This window comes from Zea mays, chromosome 3 (genome assembly GCF_902167145.1).
Source record: "Zea mays cultivar B73 chromosome 3, Zm-B73-REFERENCE-NAM-5.0, whole genome shotgun sequence".
Classification (NCBI taxonomy): domain Eukaryota; kingdom Viridiplantae; phylum Streptophyta; class Magnoliopsida; order Poales; family Poaceae; genus Zea; species Zea mays.
This window is the reverse complement of record NC_050098.1, coordinates 53,417,525-53,422,698: the sequence shown is the minus strand read 5'-3', so window position 1 is coordinate 53,422,698 and position 5,174 is coordinate 53,417,525. Positions and strand designations below refer to the sequence as shown.

The 5,174-nt window shown below is 43.2% G+C and overlaps 1 long non-coding RNA gene across 1 annotated transcript; it reads left to right on the top strand.

The window, feature by feature from the left end:
• Positions 1 to 1,807: 1,807 nt before the first annotated feature.
• On the top strand, positions 1,808 to 4,876 carry LOC103650093 (uncharacterized). Its single transcript, XR_002268348.1, has 3 exons — positions 1,808 to 1,879; positions 4,683 to 4,758; positions 4,846 to 4,876. It is a non-coding gene; the product is annotated as an uncharacterized lncRNA (long non-coding RNA).
• The last annotated feature ends 298 nt before the right edge of the window (positions 4,877 to 5,174 follow it).

Here is a 5,174-nt window from a genome sequence, read left to right as displayed (position 1 = left end):
GTCTGATTGTTACCCATACCATCTTATCATGTATCACTGTATGCGTTGCTTGTACATGGGAGTCAGTCTGTATAAGTGGATACAAAATAAGTTATTTTGATATTATTAACTTGTGTCCATTCATACGCTCAAAATTATCGTATCTGTCTTGTCTGCACAGTGCGGCGCTAGCCTGCTCATGGATGCGCAACCATCCAAGGCTGCAGGTGACCGGACTGCTACGTGGAGCTAACTAGACGCACGTTGACACCTACGGGCCTGCTTCTGTTGAGGGGTAGCGTCAGGGAGCGTTCCCTGCCTGCCCATGTACTAGGGTTTAACAGCGAGATCGGCAGATCGCGACGCGCCGGCTGACCAGTCGCTATACACGGATGGTGGCATGCATTTGTTTGGTCCAAATTGCATTGATCGTAACGAGGCCGGCTGGAACTGGTAGGGTTCTTTCAACTAGAAAATGGGGGGCAGATCTGTCGAAACTTTAATTACATTGGAGAGAAAGGGACCGTGGGGCCGACCAAATATATTGGCAGTTGGCTGACCTATTGATATATACTACTGTTACTGTACCTTCATAAGAAGAGAAAGATCACTGGAAAAGCACCATGTATGGTGGCAGGTGGCTTCCTAGTGAAAAGAATAATCGGTTTACATCATGTAGATGGGGACAGTGTAGCTGAAAGAACGAGAAGAACTGTTTTATCCTAAGGGCCCGTTCGGTTAGACTGGTTTGGTCCATTCCGAGCCTGGTTACAGGTGGAAAAAAATGACTCGAATTGAAATTGGACCCCTTGTCTGAATATTGTTCGTTTGGGCCTGAATCAAAAAATGAGAAGGATCCGGTTTGGAGTTTTTCTAAACACAGTGGCCTGGTAGGAATCCGGGTGTGCTGCCCTCGGGATCCAATCTCGGAGGAACGGGCACTGGGCGACGCTGGCGACGAACGAGGCGAGGAGACGCCGCCGCCAAGTGACAGTGTGGCGACGCGAAGTGACGGCTTGGCGACACAGCGCAGCGACGACGACAACTCTCCCCGTTGCCTTCTCACTGGTAACCACTGCCCTCTCTTCCCCAAACGCACCTGCGCTGTCTCGTCCTTCGCCTTCCACTGCATCTGCGTCTTCTCCACTGCATCTGCATCTGAGCTCAGGAAGCACATACATCGCTCCCTTCTGTAGTTTGTCGCGCCAGGACCTGGGCTACACACGCGGCGGCTGGCCGTTCAGGGCACACGTCGTCGCCGCCGCCGTTGAGGAACTCTTGTCAGTGGCGACCCCCCACACATCGAAACCCGTGTTCGCCAGGACGCCCTCGCGGGCGATCCTTGCGTCCTGGAATGGCCCCGCGCATTTTGCCTTCGCAGATCCAGTGCGCAGATGCAGTGCGGTTCCTCGCACGCTGTTCGTCGGCCGGTCCCTCGCACGCGCGCAGATGGTGCTGGAGATGGCGTGCGCATCTGAGCTTCACTGATTAAAAAGGTTGCAGAGCTAGAGCTTGACTCTCCCAAATGGTGCTGGAGATGGCGCACGCCGTTGTTTTTATCAGATGGACATCTGACAAAATTGAAGTCGCCGAGGAGATCCTAGCAGTCGGTGATGGGGTGATGGAAGTCAGAGCGCCTAGATCGATTGGAGGAAAACAATACATTCTTTTTTATCTACATTTGGTGCAATCCCCGCGTCTATGGTCAATTGAAAGATAGCATCAATTGTTTCAATTATTTGTTAGATATTTTCCTTTCATGTTTGTGCTATACTGATTTGATGTTAAATGTGTTTTCCAGCTACTTATTTGATTTGTTACATGTAAATCTCTACAACACCAATTATAGTTGGGGAAGGTGAACCTCCTCCCTCTTGGGATCCGGTACCAACTCCAAAAGGTATTAAATTCTTTGTACGTATATATGGTTTACTTTAGTCCTTGTTACTTGTACTTTTGAAGCGATACATGATTTGCTTTAATTCTATTTTATTATTTAACTTCTACCTGACAATACATCTATATTATTTAGTTCTACAATGAGTATCTCATTGCGGGATCGTATTAGAAAGAGGAGGGAAGAAGAAGATGATGACATGATGATATTTATTTTCCCTGCCTTATATCTGATGGGTTCTACTAGAGGTGGGGGACAAAAGAAAAAACGTCATACCTCAAATGAGACAGGCGAGGTTAAGGTTCATCGACTCCTCGAGGGACATGTCAAGAACTGTCAAGTTACATTTCGAATGGAACCACACATCTTCAGAGAGCTTGCAACTTATCTTAGAAGGAGAAGGATCATTGTTGATACAAGGATCACGGTCGAGGAGAAGTTGGGGTTCTTCTTATACATGCTAAGTCGCAACGCCTCATATCAGGATCTCCAAGTGTATTTTGGGCACAGTAATGACACCTTCCATCATCACATCAACCACTTCTTCAATAAGGTCATTCCTGTCCTATCTCGTCGCTTCATTCAGCCTCCTGATCCTAATCAAGTGCATCAAAAAATCCAAGATAATCCTAGATTATATCCATTCTTCAAGAATTGTCTTGGTGCCATTGATGGAACTCACATTCCTATTTCCATATCTCCCGAGAAACATTCTCCTTTTCGAAATCGGAAAGGAACACTAAGCATAAATGTGATGGTGGCATGTGATTTCGATCTCAATATCACTTTTGTTTCTAGTGGATAGGAGGGATCGGCCACAGATTCTAGAGTGCTAAGATCAGATATGAGCAAGGGTTTCCAGGTACCTCCAGGAAAATTCTATCTAGTTGATGGAGGGTATGCAAATACTCCATCTTTTCTTGCTCCATACCGAGGAGCTCGGTACCACTTGAAGGAATTTGGGGCTGGACATCGAAGACCACAGAACTCGAAGGAGCTCTTCAACCATCGCCACGCACTTCTGAGGAACCATGTGGAAAGGGCTTTGGGGTGCTTAAAAAGCGCTTCCCCATTCTCAAAGTTGTCACGTTCCACACACTGGAAAACCAAGTAAAGATACCTATAGCTGCTGCCATCTTCCACAATCTAATCCGATCACTTCATGGTGATGAGGATTGGTTAGATCATCAGTCGGATAATATTGATCCATCAAACTTTGTTGCTCTACCAAGTGGTGATCAAATGAGTGACCCAGGCACTACACAAGGCAATGCTTTAAGAGATACCATCGCCCAAGAAATGTGGGATCAATACCAACAACATCTAAATTAGTATTTTCGTGGTTGAATAAGCTGTAATAATTTAATTAGTAGTATTGTAACATGTAAAACAACACTTTAAGTTAGTAGTATTGTAAAATGTAATAAGTTTTTTGCTTTAAAAAGCTATGGTTGGAAAAGGCTCCCCAAGGTTCAACATAGGTGGTTCCCCAAAGTTGTGTAGGTTCATTCCTACAACAAGTGCTACTAAAAAGAAGACTTCTCCTAAATGCAGTGGGGCAAAAAAGAGTGGAAGTTCTCCAAGAGGTATTGTGTTCAATGTTTCTTCATGCTTTCTTGTAAGTTTTGTATTACTGATGTGTGACCATTGTTTATGTAGTAGTGAAACAAAGAGCGGATTGAAATCTAGGCCTTGAGAGGTCTCTTGTTGACATTCTCCATGAATTTAAAGAAAGTGGATATAGAGGTGGCAATGGTTGGAACTCCGAAGGGTGGAATAGAATGGTCAAGGAGTTTCATGTGAGGGACAAGTATGTCTCCTTTACAAAGTCTCAAATTCAGGATAAAGAAGGTCAGCTGAAGAGAGACTACAAGATGTTCAAAGCAGCAAAGCAACAGAGTGGGTCCACCTAGAATGAGAAAAGGAATATGGTTGAAGGACCACCAGCTTTGTGGGAGAATCTCATGGTGGTAAGTTAATTTCTTGAAATTCCATTACCAAATTAGTTATGTAGGATAACCTTATAATGATAATCTCGTATTTAATCAATGTTTTTTAATTGTGCAGACATTTCCTAAAATCAAGAAGTTTAACAACAACAAGACAACCTTCCCGCTCTTTGATGCTTTGGGAGAGCTTTATGATGGTAAGTTTCCAAACATCATACTGAAATATATAATATAGTTTAACTTCTGAATTTCAGTATGATCCTTCTGAATGTCCCATTCAAAATGTCCCATTCTTTCCACTCGTGCTCTGGGTAGAGACATATTTTTGCTAAGTTTATATTTCTTTGTTATTGTGTAGGACACTTGGCTGAAGGGACTTGGAATTGCACTTCTCTTGAGGCACCGCAAGAGGAAGAACCGAATGAGCAACTTCAGGATGCAGAAGATGGACCACAAGGCTTTGATCTGAATGTTGTTCATGATGTAGATGATGAAGTTGATGATGCACTCACTGAAAGGAATGAAGATATGCTTCAAGTAAGGGCTAATACTCTGTCACGAGATGAAGAAACTGGACAGCGAAGACCTGCTGCGTCAAGAAACAAGCAAGAAAAGGAACCAAAGAAGCCTAGAAAGACTGATAACATAGAAAATATGATGAACAAATACCTAGAAATGAGAAGCAAGCAAGTAGAAGATGAAGCTGCAAGAGAAAAGAAAGCAAGAGAAAATGAGGCAACTCAAAGTGAAGATTTCTCCATCAAAAGGTGCATATCAGTTCTGAACATAATGGAAGAAGTGACCAAACTGGAGAAGGCAAAAGCATATTCAGTCTTCACCAAGAGCAAAGAGAATAGAGAGACTTTCATATGTGCATGTGAAGCGGATCAAGAATCAGCTTTGATTTGGCTAAGAAATGAGATGGCTTAGTAGGTATGATATTTGTGTCTTTATCTTCCACTCAACCATATTCACTTGGGCCTTTATCTTCCAATCTAATTGTTCCACTTGTTTGGACAGGTTTGGGTGATCAATTGGTGATGCTTAGCACATCTGAAGGTTTCTTATTTTGCACTGACATGCTTAGTTCTAAAGTGATGTTTCTTCTTAGCACATCTGTTATGCTTATTTTGAACTGACATGAGTATTGGGAAGTCAAACTTTGATATCTAGCAACTTTGAATTGCTGTTCTTAGCAGCTTTGTTATGTCTTAGCAACTTTGTTATGTGTATTGTCAAGTATTGGGAAGACAACTTCGTATGTGTGACCATTGTTATTACTGCATTTGCTTATGTAGCTGATTCTTATGTTACTGTTTCTTTTGGCAAGTATGCGTGAATAATTGGAG